General features: G+C 35.6%; 1 pseudogene; it reads left to right on the top strand.

Moving 5' to 3' along the window:
- The first annotated feature begins 1,969 nt into the window (after positions 1–1,969).
- Positions 1,970–19,198, top strand: LOC131143846 (tyrosine decarboxylase-like; annotated as a pseudogene).
- The last annotated feature ends 647 nt before the right edge of the window (positions 19,199–19,845 follow it).

Here is a 19,845-nt window from a genome sequence, read left to right on the forward strand (position 1 = left end):
TGTCTAGAAATTAAGTCCCAATTGGTTCTTTCAAAAAAGAAATCATGTTATATGCTGAAAAGTTGTTATTTCAAAGATTCAAGAAAATAAGTTCTATGTTGGCAAACTAATATTCATCTAATTGATTTAAGTTAGCAAGTACCAATGTTGCAATCTATGGATTCAAAAGGGGTTATTCAAAGATGTAATTGAATCTACTAGTAAGGGTTCACAAAATATAGTAAGGATTCAAACAAAAGTGCTGAAATTGCCAAGAGAATTGTTTGGATAACTTTGACGTTGTTCCACACGTACTTTGATCACACCATAGGTTCTTTTGAGCAAGCGTTGAAGTACCGGAATGAACGCAGCAATGAAATGAAGGGAAGGTGGTCATGGGGTGTATTTTGTGGTGCTGATGTGGATGTGCTAGAGGGAAGTCCATGTGGATTAGTCAGGGGAGGTGGTGATGGAGTCACTAGATAGATTAGTGATCTCTCACCACTTGATCTTCGGGAGAACGCATAGCCTTATACAACTCAATCAAAATGATTGGACAAAGCTTTCAAACTTTAACAAAAGGATATTCTTTCAATTCAATATCAAATCTTAGCTTCTTTTTAGTTCTTACAATGGAGATATGTATAACTAGCATGGGGGAACAAGATTGGCTAGCATGGGAGATAATACAAAAACGTTTTACACAAGTATGGGGGGACATGGCATGGAAAACTAGACATAATAAATACTCACTAAAACAACTTACTAAACATGCACATGCAAGTAAGCTTAATTGTCTTGCAATATTACAAATTAAAATATGAAACATAAGTCAAATCTGCGTGGAGCTCATTGGAGCCGCGTGGGGCCTATATAATCGTGTGGGGGTCCACATGGGTCTTGAGTTGGATTTTTATTTCATACTTCACTCGGGGGTCTTCAAGCACCTAATAACCTTGAAATATAACATATCCAATATAAAGTCAACACGATAATAAAGTCTTCCATCCAAATAGTAGATGGTCTTCAAATATGATCTTTAATTAATCCTATGTGTTCATGCAAAACAAATTTAATGATAGTAAACATATGGAGGTCGTCCACGTGACACCATATCGACAAAGGAGTGGGCATCGAGAGGTCGTCCCTGTGTAATCACCACATCTGCAAAGGCAATGGATTAAACATGCTGATCCCCATCACCCTCTAATAACTCTTTGGAGACCGCCTTCAAACCCAAATACTGAAGGGCCGTGCTTCTTCTATGTTTAAACCATTTATTTGAAGATTCCATGGTGACATACCTGTTTTGTTGCAATACTATTCGATTTTCTTGAATTGTTTAACCATAACTTCATTGGATTCTATAGAGAGAGACACATACAATGTTAGAATAAAAACATATTCCCAGAGAAAAAATGAAAATATAGAAAGGGGGAGGTGCGTACTAATATTGAAAGAGGTCTTGGGACCATGGGACCTAAGCCTATTAGAAGTGTTGGTTCAAAGAAACTCGAGGAGACGTGGTGAACCATCCTTTAAGCTCGGCTTTTTCATTTGTGAGGAAGTATAACTAATAGTGGCAAAAGCCAAGTTAAAGGATGAGTCAATTAAGGTGCCCTAAGGTGGAAGAAGGCACATTGGCTAGAGGCATCTTGGCTAGCCTCAAGGAACACTGAAGACCAAGCTCTAGAATGGATGTGCTAGTTACACCTAACAACTTATAATCAATAGTTGGTTTTAAGAGGATAGCTACACGTGTAGTACTATTGAAGGCCATTACATTACTACCTATTTATGAGGCTTTATCGGGCGTAGGAAGCTACGACCTTGGGAGGTGAGAAAGCTCAATAGCTAAGTTAAGAAGAGAAAACATAATCAATTAAGTCTTACCTAGCACAAATAAAAGAAGAAAAGACATATTTCAAAGCAAAACTAAACACTTTCAACCAAGACGAGGATGACAAGAGTAAGCCTAACCTAGAGAAGCATGGGCATGGTGAAGAGGTCTCTGAAAAAGGAAACTTGTTAGGAGTGGAAGTGTTTAACTCCCTTTTCTAGATATGACGTCTTTGTGATAAGGGGATAACTTGATGTCTACGATGGGCTCCTTCCAAATGTTGCTCATCGACCACTCTTTTACTAGAAGGGAAGAAACAAACTAGCCCTTCTAATCATGGGTAAATGACTACACCTCGGACATGAATTTCATCCCTAGTTGAGCATAAAAACACCACCACCCCTGTAATTTGGAGTGGCATTTGAAGAGGAAAGAAAACAAAAAAAACAAAATGAGAAAAACTTTATAGTGGGATCAAACCTACACTTACTATGAGAGACATCTCATGGTGGGTTATCGTTTTGGCTGAGATGATATATGTGGTTTTTGGGTTTTCCTAAATGTATGGAATGATATTTCTTTTATAGCATTCAAATATTTGGTTGGTTTTGTGAAGCTTTTGATTAGGTAGTTCTTTGCCAAGGACATTTGAAACCCCTTGGAATGCTAATAATGGGATTTGTAGCAACTTGCCATTAGTACTTATTTTGGCCACCTAGTACAATGCAACTTACTATAGAAGCAAGGGGATGACTGCACAGTACCCTTTTCCTACATTAATTAAAAGTTAAGTTGAGGCTCTTCTATTTCTTAATAAAATCCCCATTCTTCCCATTTTATGCTCAACTATACCACATTGTTAAATTAAATTGAATATATTAAAATCACAAATGGAAAAAAATTTCTAGTTTTCATACACCCTTAGTATAAATCATAAATAAAAAATAGAATGTTTAACATTAAAATAACCCCCCAAATAGCGTAAATAAATAAATAAGTAAATGTGTTAACCCAAAAGAGAGAAACCACAAAGTCAATAAAGGTCAGGGAACAACATTTTAGTGGCGTAATTGATAAAGCATGAGAGGGTTCTTTTGGAGGTCTTCTTTGGTACCTTTTCACCATGTTTAATAGGCTAGCTAAACTCAACCTCCACACAAACTAAACCTACTACCAAGCATTTGATGAGAAGGAGGGATCGTTGGTATAGGAAGCCAAGTCAAGAACGAACAATTATTTATGCTCATTAAAAGTTTGTGGTGTTATCATGATAATCTTAATGTTAGAATCATGTTATGTGTAAAATTTATTTTAGGTTGAGTTCACTCCTTGGCCAAACAAGAACCTTCTGGCATAAGAGCTTTATCTAGTATAGAAATAGGGGTGACTGGAGTCTCGCTCTAGAAGAATTTTCTGACACTTAAGTCAATAAGAGTACCTTCAGATTTGTTGGGTCTGGAGGTTTTTACCTCCTTTGCACTTTATTAGTGGGGTTCTAGTAGGACGATTCATTTTTCGAATGTAGTGGTATCCTTTGCTTACAATTTTGCTACTTGTTGCCATAGGAGACACCCAAATGGGTATTTAAGGGTCTTGAGTATCACTCATAATCATCATGTCAAGTATTATTATCATACACTTTTAAGAATCATGTCATCGATCATTTCAAGTGACCGTCTTTATTTCAAGATATAAGTTTTGCACCTAGATTTTTAATAATTCCAAGATCCTACTTGATAGGAGAATACTCTCAAGATACACAATTAGGAAATGCAATTGTTTTCCAACCCAAAGGCTCTCGTGTCCCCTTTTTTCTCCACAAAGAAGGCGCCAACTCATCACCTTTCTCTTTCTTTATACTGTAAAGTGAACAGCCCAAAAACCAACCATAGTGTACTTGAAAACAATCACTCCTCCATTTTCAACCCTCTAGACTCCCAATAATTCAGGAGCCCGATCATAGACTTCCTCGCTGATTACTATCAAAGCATTGAGCAATACCCAGTTCAAAGCCAAGTCCGACCGGGTTATCTCCAACCTTGCTTGCCGGAATCCGCCCCCCAGGATCCCGAACCCGTGGAAGCAATCCTCCAAGACGTGAAGGATCACATTATTCCAGGTTCAACCCACTGGCAAAGCCCTAACTTCTTCGCTTACATTCCGTCTAGCGGTAGCACCGCCGGGTTTCCCGGCGAAATGCTCAGCACCGGGTTTAACATCGTTGGTTTCAACTGGGCGTCATCGCCCGCGGTGACGGAGCTCGAGATGAAAGTCATGGACTGGCTTGGCAAGCTGCTCAAGCTCCCGGAATCATTTATGTTCTCGGGCAACGGAGGCGGAGTGTTACAAGGTACCACCTGCGAAGCCATCTTATGTACCATTGTCGCCGCCGGAGATCAAATGCTAAGCCGAGTTGGAAGACAGAACCTGGAGAAGCTGGTTGTATACGGGTCGGATCAGACCCATTGCGGAGTCCAAAAAGCGGCTCAGATCGCAGGACTCAACCCTAAAAATATTCGGTCCATTAGGATTTAGGACCACGAAGGCAACCGCGTTCGGGCTCTCCCCGGACTCCCTCAGACACGGAATCCTTTCCGGCTTAGACGCCGGGTTCATCCCGCTGTTTCTCTGCGCCACCGTCGGAACTACCGTCTCCACTGCCGTGGACCCAGTGGGACCGCTGTGTGCCATTGCGAAAGACTACAACTTATGGGTTCACGTGGATGCCGTGTACGCTGGGAGCCCCTGCATATGCCCGGAGTTCCGGCATTTCCTCGACGGCGTCGAAGGAGCAAACTCCTTCAGTCTCAACGCCCATAAATGGCTGTAAACGAACCTGGATTGTTGCTGCCTATGGGTGAAGGATCCAACTGCCCTCACCAAAATCTTGTCCACAAATCCAGAGTATTTGAAGAACAAAGCAAAGAGTCCAAACTAGTGGTAGACTACAAAGACTGGCAGATAGCACTGAGCAGGAGGTTTCGAGCAATGAAGCTATGGCTGGTGCTTCGGAGCTGTGGGATCGGGAATCTCAGGAACTTTCCGAGGAAGCATGTGAGAATGGCGAAGCGTTTTGAGCGGCTGGTGGGGATAGGCCAGCGGTTCGAGGTTGTGGTCCCTACCAACTTCGCTACGGTGTGTTTTAGGCTTTTGCCGCTGGCGTGCGGTGCTGAGAACTATGCCGCCGTAAATGGTGGCCGGAAGAATGTTGTTGATGATGGTGAGGAGGAGGAAGAAGGGACGGAGTTGAACAAGAGGTTATTGGAAGCAATGAACGGGTCGGGGCGCGTGTACATGACGCATGCGGTAGTTGGGGGCATGTACGTGATTAGGTTTGCGATTGGGGCAACGCTTACGGAGGATCGGCATCTGACCATGGCGTGGAAGGTGGTGCAGCAGCATGCATATTGCATTCTGAGTAGCTTTCCGTGCAGGTGCAAAACTGGAAAGTGGGGTGAAATGAAGTAAGGTGAACCAATCATAATTCGTGAGCCGGGATCCTAATAATGTGGACCCCGCAACATGTAGTCATTGAAATATTAATATAATAATTTTATTTTATTTAAAATTTAGAAAATGTTAGAAAAAGGAAAGAAAAATTAGGGAATTATTATGAAATATAGGTGGATGTCTCCTATGTCAAACTATGAACGCGACCTATGTGAATCTGTCTCATATGTTTGTACTAATAAAGCATACGTCACTCCATCTTCCATCCCTTAGATTTCCCCCCCTCCCCCCCACCTAATTAATGGTTAGCTATCCATATTGTTTTAGACATCCTCTCATTTTCGCTTGGGACATATTTGATGTTTTTATGTAAGTAGACATAGTGAGCATAAGAGAAGATGAGAGATAAAGTAAAGAGAGGATAAAGAGAAGATAGAGATATTTTGTATAATACCGGTTTCATATCATATTGTAATTTCTCCCATGAAAGTGAAGTTTTGATCCTATCTGCCTGTGGAGTAAGCATAGCCGAACCATGTAAAATTTCTGTCTCGTCTTTATTTATTTTCTGCATCTTTTATAACACGTTATCAGTACGAAATTCTAACCAACTAGCATATTTATTTAATTCTTATTTAATTTATGAGACTCTATTAGACTGATATATTTCTGTATATTTATACCGCCTTAATGGACGGTTTTATTTCTATACCGCCTGTACATATATATTTAAACTATCAATCTAGAGAAGAGATGGTAAAATTATCCTCCTGAAAAGGCTATGTATATTTAAATTTTTTGTATATATATCTTTTGAAAAGATAGTCCTCCTCAAGAGGCAATATATTTATATTTCTCATCTACACATTTAATCTCCCGAAAAGATAGACCTCTTGAAGAAGTTATGTATCTAATCTACAGAAGAGATGGTAAATATTTTCTTTCCGAAAAGGATATATTTTTTAACCTCTCAAAGAGATGTTAAAATCGACCTCCTAAAGAGGTGAAATATTTATCCTCTAGATGAGGTAGTATATTTAACCTCTCAAAGAGGTGGTAAATTATTATCCAATTTAATATTGAAAAACTGAAATCATACTCCTAAAGAGTACAAATAGGGAAAAATAAAATAATGTTCCTGAAGAAACATATTCAAGTACCCCAAAAGGGTGGAAATAATAATATATCATTATTTTGGTTTTATTTTAGTTTTTACATTTTGTTTTATAAATTTCCTTATTATTATTAATTTATTCAAATGTCGAACCTAAGTTGAATTTGTTTTCTTTGATATCAAAGAAAACAATTATTTATCATAGATTCTTGATGTTGATATCCATATAAATGTAATGAGCTTGGAAAATATTATTTTAGATGGAAATACCACATCTCTGCAGGATCGCGCAAAAGTCATGATCTTCCTCTGTCATCATTTAGATGGAAAATTAAAGTCTGATTACCTCATTGTTAAAGACTCACTTACTCTATGGAAAAATTTAAAGGATAAATTTGACCACCAGAAAACTGTGATTTTACTAAAAGCTCAATTCGATTGGTTGCACCCAAGGTTGCAAGATTTTAAAATGGTCGATGAATATAACTCAGTCTTGTATAAGATTAGCTCGAAGCTAAAATTATGTGGGAAAATATTACTGATGAAGACATACTAGAAAAAGAAAATTACTAGTTTCCATCCCACTAGTGTACTCCTGCAGCGGCAATATAGGGAAAAGAAATTTACTAAATTTTATGAACTTATATCATGTTTTCTTGTTGCTGAGCAAAATAACGAGCTTTTGAGAAAAATAAAAAAACTCGTACAACTGGTTTGACCCCAGTTCCTGAAGTGAATATTATTACATCTCGTGGTTGAAGATGAGGTCATAGGCATGGTTGAAATAATCATTGACATCAATGTGAGGCTGTAATCCCCCAGAAGAGAGATAATCCCTAGAAGTGGGATGGCCCCCAAAAGTGGGTAAATGATCACACTACAAAAAAAAAAAAAAAAAAAAGGCTTTTATTGGTGAAAGTATTAGTAATGGTTCAAATTTCATCACTAAAAGTGATGTGACGACTTGATTTCTCTACCATTTTTTTTTTCCAGCAAATAGCAATAATAATCAATCATCTTTCAAATAATTCTTATACCATGTGTCGCGACGTCCTGGACCCGCCAAACACTGTGCACGGCTGCGACTGCGAACTGGAAAAAATGGTATGAATTTTGAGAAGAATATTTTTGTGGAAAACATGGTGTGATTGAGTTGCCACTAACCTTTTGAAGTGTGGTTAGAACACTTGATTGCTACCCAATTGAGGGTATAATCAGTCTGCATTACCAGAGTCAGGCTCGGGAGTACGGTTACATGAGGGGAAGGTATTAGAACCCCCTACATGTCCATTCTTATGAAAGGTACCAGATTAATCAAAAGTTATCTCTTAAACTAAACTTAATGTTAGTTTTGGTGCAATCCCAATAAGGGGTGAATTGGAGATTAAAAATTTATCCCCAGGTTAACCAATCTAGCAGCAGTATTACACAACCTAGGGTCTATCTATGCAATCATAAATAAAACATACACGTGTGGTAATATAAAAGTGCGGAAAAAATAAATAGCACACGCGATTTGTCATTGAGGTTAGGCCAAAATGTTTACATCCCTGCCTTGGCTCGCCAGCATAAGGATTCCACTATGACTCACTCAACGGGTGGAGCAGCACCAGTTAAGACCAAGTCAATTCACGAGGCAGACCTCAACCTACACCTTACTAGGATGGTGCACCTAGTTTTTTAAACCGGGTCTAAGCCTATCCGGGACTATTCAATAGGGCTAGTCTCCCTCTTCAGGACCACGCCTGGAATACAACGAATATAAAATTTACGTACACGGAAATGCTTCTTACACAAGCTAATATGTACCACTAAGAACAATTGTTGGAAGTCCTAGCCCGAGAGTATATAGTCTAGACGGGGGTGAATAGACTCTTTTCACGGAATACGTATTTTTCTACAAAATAAAAACTCTTGGTAAGATACAAGAAATTATATCGCAATATAAATATAAATCATGCACAAGATATAAAATAAAGAGTGTAAGGGAGAGAAAGAATAACACCGGTATTTTTACGTGGTTCGGCACCAAGCCTACGTCCACGCCTTAGCACCAAGCCAAGGATATCACAATCCACTATAATCGCTCCTTCCGCAGCGGAGCAAGCCTTACAAACTTGGGAACAAATCCCTACCGCTCACAAAGAGTCTTTACCGATTTGGTTCACAAAGAACCTTACAACTTGGTTCACAAAAAACCTTTCTCAAGATGATGGAAGATTACAAAGAATGCTCCTTACAATGAGCAAATATGATTTACAACTCAAACCTCACACTATTCTCTCAAGAATTGAATCAAACACAATAAGTGAGCAAGAGAGAATGAGCACATGTAATGAAGAACTAATATGCAATGTGCTAGGTTTTGTATAAAATGATGTTTTTTACTAACAATGATCAAAGACCTTCAAAACCATGTTAATACAAGTCTAATAGCTTGTATTTATAGCCCAACAGCCTTAGGAGTCGTTAACTAGCCGTTGGGGGGAAGAAAATATATTTTATTTGGCAAACTAGCCATTTTCTGCCCGTTAGTGTCATTCTGCCCGTTGGATTCATCGACGAATCCCCTGTGTTCGTCAATGAGGTCTCTGAATTAGAAAAAGTCTTAAAAATGAAAGTTGTGAAATTTTGTCTTAGCTTTCCATGGACACTAAGATTGTCCCATTTTTACTTTTTTAGCAAAAGTTATGCCCAAAATACCGAAGGGTATTCAGGACTCAAGGCTGCACTACGGTAGTGACGATTACTTTGTTTTTCCTTGTCAAAAAACGTTTTAATGAATTAAAACATTCTTGGACAAAAGTATATGAAATATATTGAGTCTAATGAAGATTAAAACTTGTCCAAGTGAGTTTCCCCATAAATATAAGATATCTTGTTTTATGAAAACATATTTGAAAACTCGTTTCGATATCTTATATGCTTAGTATGTCCTTTATTGAAAATATGCTTGACTTTTAGGACTTTAGGACATAGAGCTAGTTTTGTAAAATCGGGACCAAGTTTTGAAAATGTTTATAACTCATATATTACTTAACACTTGTCCCATTTTGAAAACTTAATTGAGCATAAGATTATTTTGACAACCTCTTTGTTTTTACTTAGAAAGTCATGAAATGTGAGTTTGTGTTTATGTATTTAGTGCAATCCTATAAACTTATGTGTCCTAGTATGCATGTGCTTTGCTCAACTCTTGCTCAGAAATCATGCAAGAAACACACTCACAAGAGTTACAAAACATACTACCTCACACAACCCTTATTACAAATAATTCTACAATTAAGCTTCCTTTGGTTGTGCTTGGGTCATTCCGAGTACGTGTCCATTTGATCTTTCCTTCATAACGTCTACTCGGTCCGATCTTTGCCTTCAATCCAATAATTCATGTATGAGTACCTATAGTAAACATGATATGCAAAGATAGGAAAACACTAGGAACAACATATATGTTAATATCATCAAAACACATTAAACAATGATGGTGTAGCCACTAAGGCTAACATTTTCCCCCTTTTTGATGATGTCTAACTTATTACTAATTTACTTAATCTTTGCAATTATATTTATACTAATCATGGCTTGATATGCAAAAATAAGCTTACCTAGAACCACTAATGGTTTGTTATCATCAAAACAAGACAATTAAGCTTACGTAGCCTCTAAGGCTAACATTCTCTCCCTTTTTGTTGATGGCAAACCATTGGTGTTCTATATGGGGTATGTTTTAAAGCTTCCCCTTAATTTATGCGCCCCCCCTTAATTTATGCATATTGTTAAATGATATTTATAATTTTCTCCCCCTTACTATATGCATATGAGGCATAAAAATAATTCATGTTCATTTGAGCTTTTAACATGCATTCCATATTTTCCCCCACACATACGTCATGTTTTCCCTCACATATATAACACCATAAATCTTATCCCCATGGATAACTTCAACTATCTTCTCCCCCTTTCATCATCATAAAAAAAAGAGGTCATTTATCTTAAAAATACTCTAAGAGCCTATTAAGACTAGTTTCCATGGTGGTGAGGTGAGTGTGTGCTAAACACATATACCAAAATTTTGGGTGCTAAACCATAATATTAGAAAAGCCTAGATTGGCTTCCTTCCAAACTCATGAATGATGATTCAGAAGTTAAATCATTTGTTGTAGATCAATCATTCAATGATCATTCAAGAATGGACATTTTCAAAATAAGCACAAAATATTCATGCTTATAATTTAAGCATGGCAAATGTTTCCAAACAACTTGGTGAAGAGCATGTGTATAATTTAGAGCGTTCTAGGAAAATTTAAAGGATTATTGAAAATTTTGCATGTTTTTCAATATAACATACAATGTTTAGGATTCAACATGTACCACTACCTATTTAATTATTCAGCATGCATTATAAAAAATTCATAAAGTTCAACCCACATGCAATGGATTTCAAGCCATGATCATTTAACATGCAAAGACTTATAATTACAAATGAATTTTCATGCAAATGATTATTTTATCATGCATCATTTATAAATATTCATTAATGACAATGTACATGAACCAGTCTAAGTGACCACTTAAGGTTAAAACAGTAAGTTCAACTTAGTCACCATACTAATACTGCATAAGAATTTAAAAAGTATTTAGAATTTAAAAAATAAGTCTTATGAAGTCATAATTTCAGTTGACTAACTAGCATGTATGTCTAAAATAGATCAATGAATTCAACATGCTAGACCCTAGTCAACTACCAGCATGCAATGCACAATTCTGCATCGACCAAATAGATTATGTTCAAATCAAGCATGCAATTCAGTATATTCAATCGATATAAACTATTAAATAATATAACATTTAGAAAGTAATGGATAGTAAGCGTTCAGTTCACATGAAGTATTCAATATATAAAAAAAAAATATTTCCAAAATAAGCACAATACACTGAAGTATTTATTGGATGAACTTTAAATTTGCTACTTTCCTTCAATTATACAACCCAAGCACAAAAATTTTATGATCTTTTTGAACATATTATCATTTAAGCTTTAAGATGAGTTTAGGGTTATATGTGCAAAGTCTATAATTAATTCGCAAAAGCACAATTTTGTATGATGGACAAGATATACTATATTTTAAGATATACAAAAACATATGTATATAGCATTTAAAAAATTATTTAACTAGTTAAGATCCTTTGTCCATTTAGGGGGTTTACTTAAGTATGTGATAACCAATACTATCATATAATAACCAATCATAATGATATATATATTAAGCGAAATAGATTGGATGTTTCACTAAAATTCTCATATTGGCTTGATTTTCCTAAGGTTCTTAGTATAATAATAATGTATACTAAAATTTAAAATTTTAAGCACAAAACACTATTTAAACTTTTAAAACATTATTACCTCTTATAACCTAACAAGAATCTTGTGAGTAAAAAAAAATTTCTTTTATGATATCTCATAAGATATCATGCAAATATAACCCTTGATTTGTTAATGAATTTAACACAAGATGTAAATCATAAATCATGGCATGAGATAAAGTAGAAGGAGGAAAATATACCTTTTCAATTAACTTGGTTTTATTTGACAATGCTCTTAGAAAATAGAAGTCATGTTCTCCTAATTTGCCACTAATGGGAAGATATTCCTCAAACATAAGATATCACAAATAAATGCTTCATTTTAGAATGCCACTTGTTGCTATGATTATTTTTACTAAAACTCAATTCATGAATGCTATGTTTAGATATTCTACTATGTATTCAAACAAGAGCATATAAATTATGTGACTAAGAAATACATCTCTTTTCCATAAGAGATGGATTTACCTATCATAGCATGTCTTTGAACTTAAATTCAAAACCTTAGAAACTTATATAATAAAAACAAGGTATTTCCATTTAATAAACTTAGAGCACATGCTATTTATCCCATAAATAATAGCCAATATTTTCAAAAAGGAACCATTTGATAATGACATATACAATTAAAGCATCACATTGATTTTATAATTTGAACTCATCAATATTGACATGTTGTTCAAAAGTTCCCAACAAAGTAATTTAAACAATTCAAAATTTGAGATTTTTCGCTCATTAAATACTTTTACCTAGGTGGGGTTTAAATCTACCTAAACCTAATTCCTAATCCTAGGTCCTAAGGAAATAATTCAAATAGCTCATGTGTTTCCTTTTGGTACCCATTCCTCCTTAGGTCCCAATGGATTTTTCTTCACAACCCATTCCATTTTTCTTTCTTTGCCTCTAACTCCTCTAAATGGGCAAAAATATCTAATATGACCATTTTTTTCACAATATAGACAAATCTTGTTTTCATGTGAGGGTCTTGACTTATTTGCATTATTTTTACTTGTTGAGGCATAACCTTGTGATTTATAAGAGGATTTTGAATTCTTTTTAGAAACATTATTTTTCTTAACTTCCAAAGATTTATTTATGTTTTCTTTTCCTCTTATGATTTTACCATGATTTTCAACTTTGTTTTTCAAGAGAGTATTTTCTTTCAAAATATTTTCGATTTTATTTTTCAAAATTCCTACTTCCCCTTGAAGAAGTTCATGGTATTTTTTAGCTTTTTCCATAAGCTCCTCATTTTCCCTTTTTAAAGAGCAATTTTCTTCTTTCAAGATAGAACAAAGACAAGGTTCCTTGCCTTTGGATTTTGAAAATTTTCCTTCCAAATTTTCTATCTTTTCTTTCAAAATTTCATGCTCTTTTTGAGAATTTAAAACAAACTCTTCATTTTTCCTTTTAAGGGATTCATTTTCTTCTTTTAAAGAAAATTCTATTTGTTTTGACAAAGCAAGCTCTTTCTCAACATTTTTATTCTTCCTTTTTACTAAAAGTAATTCATCAAACAATTTAACACAACTATTCACAATTTCATCATATGAAGGTGCATAATCCTCCTCATCCGAACTTACTTCATCTTCTTGTTCGTTAGCCATGAAGCAAGGATATGCTTCTTTCTCATTTTCATCATCGGTGGCCAATCCATCGATTTGATCCAAAGTAGCACCATTTATGGCATTATGATCCCCATTTAGAAAATTTTCTTCATTTTGATTTAGGGGGCAATTTATCATGTCATGCCTAGAGTTAATACAATTGCTACATTCAATGCATGACTCTTCTTTTTCTTTTTGTTGCATTCTTTTACGTAAAAGTTTATTAACTTCTCTTGTGAAGAATGCAATATCATTATCTTCAATTATTTCTTGTTGATTAGTACAAGATGATTCTAAGACAAAACTATTTTCTATCTTAGGTTTTTTTAGATTTCTTACTTCTTCAATGGTCATAGATGACTTAGGTAAAGATTGGAGAATTTTGTGAATATAATCTTCTAATGAATAAATTCTACCAAATGCTTTCAAGTTGTTTATGAGGCGTGTGAACTGAGTGAGCATGGAGGAAATTTCTTCACCATCATTTAATTTAAATATTTCATATTCTCTAACCAACTTGCATATTTTTTATTGTTCATTTTGTGATGTGTTTCCATAGATGTTTTCAAGTACATCCCACATTTCTTTTGCGGTTTGACATTCACAAATATGACTATGTACATCATCATTTAAACCACAAATAATAATATGCTTTGCTTTAAAATTTAGTTCAACTAACCTTTTTTCGCTTGGTGATTGTTCCAAAAAAGCCTTTGGAATATCCTCATTTTTCTTTGTGATTGAGAAGTCTCCTTTGGAGATGATCTTCCACAAATCCAAGTCATATGCTTGAATGAATACAGACATTTGATTTTTCCACACGTGGTAGTTTGAACCGTTGAACATCGGTGGTTGATAAATGGATCGTCCATATGAAGAGGTTCTCACCGAATACTCCATTTGATCTTTTACGCTTTGGATTTTACACCGTTAAATGCAAGCGTCTGTCTCTGAAACCTTTTGTTGGAAGTCCTAGCCCGGGAGTATATAGTCTAGAGGGGGGGTGAATAGACTCTTTTCGCGGAATACGTATTTTTCTACAAAATAAAAACTCTTGGAAAGATACAAGAAATTATATTGCAATATAAATATAAATCATGCACAAGATATAAAATAAAGAGTGTAAGGGAGATAAAGAATAACACCGGTATTTTTACGTTGTTCGGCACCAAACCTACGTCCACGCCTTAGCACCAAGCCAAGGATTCCATAATCCACTATTATCGCTCCTTCCACAGTGGAGCAAGCCTTACAAACTTGGGAACAAATCCCTATCGCTCACAAAGAGTCTTTACCGATTTGGTTCACAAAGAACCTTTCTCAAGAAGATGGAAGATTACAAAGAATGTTCCTTACAATGAGCAAATATGATTTACAACTCAAACCTCACACTATTCTCTCAAGAATTGAATCAAACACAATAAATGAGCAAGACAGAATGAGCACATGTAATGAAGAACTAATATGCAATGTGCTAAGTTTTGTATAAAATGATGTGTTTTACTAACAATGATCAAAGACCTTCAAAACCATGTTAATACAAGTCTAATATCTTGTATTTATAGCCCAAGAGCCTTAGGAGTCATTAACTAGCTGTTGGGGGGAAGAAAATATATTTTATTTGGCAAACTAGCCGTTTTCCGCCCGTTAGTTTCATTCTGCCCGTTGGACTCGTTGACGAATCCCCTTTATTCATCGACGAGGTCCCTGAATCAGAAAGAGTCATAGAAGCGAAAGTTGTGAAATTTTGTCTTAGCTTTCTAGGGGCACTAAGATCGTCCCATTTTGACTTTTTAAGCAAAAGTTATACCCAAAATACCAAAGGGTATTCAGGACTCAAGGCTGCACAACGGTAGTGACGATTGCTTTGTTTTTCCTTGTCAAAAAGCGTTTTAATGAATTAAAACATTCTTGGACAAAAGTATATGAAATATATTGAGTCTAATGAAGATTAAAACTTGTACAAGTGAGTTTCCCCATAAATATAAGATATCTTGTTTTATGAAAACATATTTGAAAACTTGTTTCGATATCTTATATGCTTAGTATGTCCTTTATTGAAAATATGCTTGACTTTTAGGACTTTAGGACGTAGAGCTAGTTTTGTAAAATCAGGACCAAGTTTTGAAAATGTTTACAACTCATATATTACTTAACACTTGTCCCATTTTGAAAACTTAATTGAGCATAGGATTATTTTGACAACCTGTTTGTTTTTACTTAGAAAGTCATGAAAGGTGAGTTTGTGTTTATGTCTTTAGTGCAATCCTATAAACTCATGTGTCCTAGTATGCATGTGCTTTACTCAACTCTTGCTCAGAAATCATGCAAGAAACACACTCACAAGAGTTACAAAGCATACTACCTCACACAACCCTTATTACAAATAATTCTACAATTAAGCTTCCTTTGGTTGTGCTTGGGTCATTCCGAGTACGTGTTCATTTGATCTTTCCTTCGTAACATATACTCGGTCTGATCTTTGCCTTCGATCCAATAATTCATGTATGAGTACCTATAGTAAACATGATATGCAAAGATAGGAAAACACTAGGAACAACATATATGTTAATATCATCAAAACACATTAAACAATGATGGTGTAGCCACTAAGGCTAACATTCTCCCCCTTTTTGATGATGTCTAACCTATTACTAATTTACTTAATCTTTGCATTTATATTTATACTAATCATGGCTTGATATGCAAAGATAAGCTTACCTAGAACCACTAATGAGTTTATATCATCAAAACAAGACAATTAAGCTTACGTAGCCTCTAAGGCTAACAACAATCATAAATCAATGCACACCAAAAGTATCGGAATTGTAAGTTCTGTGATGTGTATGTGTGCTATCAACACTCAATAATATATGATCTCAAATATGTTTAAGAGTGTACAAACAAGCTATTTCTTTGAAACAAGATATAGAAAATCTTAATATTCATATTAGGGTTTCAAAGATGTTGATAAAAATATTCGAACTAACTCAAAAGATTTTCCTCAATGAAATAAGAACAAGAGTTGTTTGAAACATAGCTTGTAAATATTCTTTGCACACAAAAATTATTGCTTTAGGAAATCATGCAATGACAATGTTAAGATCCTCAAGCTAATGAGTTTTCCCAACAGAAGATTTATCAAGTTAAATCTATGGGAAATACTCTTGCTTAACTCTCCAAAATCAAACAATCAACAACCAAAAAGACGAGAGTTTTAAGCAATGTAAAATAAAGCACTAGCACATTTAGAAACTCTCACAATGCTTGAATGATCAAGGAAATGAGTGAGTGAGAGTATTTGGAAGTAGTATCGGCAAAATAGGCTTTTTAAATTTGAGAGGATTTTTCGTTAATGATCTTACTAATCTATCACTAATCTTCACAAATGAGGCTCTATTTATAGAAGTAGGGCAAATTATAACCGTTAAGGGCATAAGGGGAATTATTAATATTATTTTAAAACTATTAAGAAATTTTAACCCTGTTTAACCGTGCTTAACATCGGTAAAAATAAAACAACCCGAGAGATTTCGGGTGGCTGAACCATGGTTCGGTCGCTCGAACAGAGACAATGAAAAAAGTTAGTCTTTGAGGTTCAATCACTTGAGCATAAGTTCAGTTTGCTAAACAAAGGCGATTTCCACACTTTCTGAGATTCGGGTGCCCGGTCTGAAGTTCGGTTAACCGAACTCATGTGTTCGGTCGTCTGAGGCTATTTTGAACATGAAGTTCAGGCTGCTGAGTTGGTGGGAAAGGTCAAAGTTATGGTTCGGTTGCCCGTGGATGCTACATTTAAAATGGTTCGGTCTCCTGAAATCAAAGTCAACATTTTGACTTGTCCAGGGTTTGGTCGCCCGAGGTATTTTGAACACCGGGGGTTCGGTCGCCTGAAAGCTCACATTTTTTCCCTTTATATCCATTTTCCCTTCAATTAATTCCCCTGATATTATAAGTGATTTTGGGGACATCTTATGTGCTTGTACTGGGACCTAAGGTCTTTTTAAGGTCATTTTGAAATGGTCCCAAAAATCTGATGTCGGTCAACCGAATCCCTAAGATCTTTCTAAGGTCTTGATCTTACAATTACCTACATACATAACATGCAAAGATTATTATAGACCTTTTCTAATAGTTACTATTACAAACCCGAATTGAGCAATAATATAAATTACAATAAAAGAGAACTTCAGGGTCTTTATACTTTGAGTCTTTATGTGCCATCAATTGATCATCTAATATATACTTGCATACAAACTCGATAACCATCAAATACTTGAGTATTTGTCATTGTCAAAATTAGGTATGACCTATGAGGTCAACGCTTAATAAGCCTTTAAAATTACTCCTTTCCAAAAATTAAAAAAAAAATGAAAGTACTATATAGGTATTCCCTCATAACTAGGGCATATCGTACTTTGAAGAGTTCATGCATCCCTTTTGAAATCATCGAGATTGCATGTACCTCTAAATCATCACACCCAGTCGGTGTCTTGTAAGCATTAAACACATTCATCTCCAATGTCATATTCCAAATGTGAGCTTTAGTACTCCACTTCGACAATTGATCAATGCATTGGAGGGAGCAAGGAATAGCTGCCCAAGAATAATAGGTGCCCGGTTGATGTTGGAGACAGGCTGCTGCATATCCAAGACTACAAAGTCCACTGGGTAATAAAATTTGTCAACTTGTATAAATACATCTTCAATAACGCCTTGTGGAGCTTTTAATGATCTGTCTTCCAACTGTAGCATCATGGGTATTTTCTTTAGCTCAACTAAACCTAACTTCTCATATATTGAAAATGGTAGCAAGTTTACATTACTCCCTAAATCAAATAAGGTTCTCCTGATACGAGATTTACCAATCATAATAAAAATAGTGGGAGCGCCAGGATCTCTGAGCTTCTTAGGAGTCTGACTCAATATCAATGCACTAAGTTGCTCGATCAAGAAAGCTTTATTCTTTATGTTCAATTTCCTTTTCACTGCATACAGATCCTCTAGAATTTTGGCTATGCAGGAACTTGTTGTATGGCTTCCAAAAGGTGGAATGTTGATCTTCACTTGCTTGAAGATTTCTTGAATTTCATTGTGATATCTGTTCTTCTAACTAGCTGCTGACCTCAAAGGATAGGGTAGCACAGGTTGATATTCTTTAATAGTCTCATCCTACTTATTATCTGACTTATTTGAATCTAAGCTCGCTTCATCTAATTTTTCTTTTGCTTCATATGTCTTAGTTGCAACGTCAGGTGTTGGAGCAATTGTTTGTTGATCAACAGGTATTTCAGGACGAGAAACTTCCTTTCTACTCTTCAAGGAAATAATAACCCTTGCCATTTTAATAGAATCCCCTGAAACATTATACACTGGTTGCTGTTGTTGTTGGTATATTTGAGGATTAGGCTAACGCTATGCTAGAAATTCCCCTTTTTCTAAGGTATTTTAGCTATGTACTTATCTTATTAATTGTTTCTCTCAGTTCATTGATGGCATGAGCATTCTGATTGTTGGCTGTGAGGTGAATCTACTTGAATTGCTGAAACATATTTTCCATCTGCGTCATGCTGTCATAAGAAGATTTCTTTTATGGAATAGGAGCTAAATTAGGTTGAAATCCTAGAGGTTCATAGCTCTGAGAGATATGTTACGGCTGATACTATTGTTAAGGAGCTGCAACTGGATGATATAGCGGCTACAGAGGTTGTGCATAAGATTGAGGAAGTTGCTGAAATTGTGAGGAAGATGGACAAGACTGATCATTCCTCCATAAGAAGTTCAAATGATTCCTCCATCTTAGATTATAAGTGTTTGATAATAGCTGATTTTGAGATTTGTTGATCCAGTTTACTGACTGCATCTAATCAGATCCACTCTCCTGCAATATTGGTAAAAGAGGACAATCCTCCACCGATTTCGCAACTTTCACCTTCTCTGACTCCATAACCTCTATTTTTTTAGACAAAGTAGTAACAAGAGCCCGTAAATTAGTTTCCTCTTTGACCTCGTATCTACCTCCATTGCCGATTGCTTTGAGAGGTTGTGTTGCCATTGGTGTCCGATCATATCGTGTGTTACATTGTTGGGCACTCTCAGCTAAGTAATCAAAGAATTATAGAGCCTCATCTGGTTACTTGCTGAAGAACTCCCCGTTGCCTATAGTCTGGACAAATTGTTTACATTCAGGGGTAAAAGCAGTATAAAAATAATTTACTAACCTCTAAGATTCGAATCCGTGATGTAGACATATATTCATCAGGTCCTTGAATCTCTCCCAGCAAGCTTGGAAGGTCTCGTCACCTCTCTACATAAATTGATTGATCTACTCCTACAGGTACTTGGTTCTCTAAATAGGGAAGAACTTGTGTAAGAACTCATGCTACATTTCAGCCTAGCTAGTAATAGAGTTAGGTTTCAGAGAATTAAACTAGATTTTTGCCTTATCTTTCAAAGAAAAAGGAAACAAGTGAAGTTGGACATACTCATTG

This window comes from Malania oleifera, chromosome 12 (assembly GCF_029873635.1).
Source record: "Malania oleifera isolate guangnan ecotype guangnan chromosome 12, ASM2987363v1, whole genome shotgun sequence".
NCBI lineage: Eukaryota > Viridiplantae > Streptophyta > Magnoliopsida > Santalales > Ximeniaceae > Malania > Malania oleifera.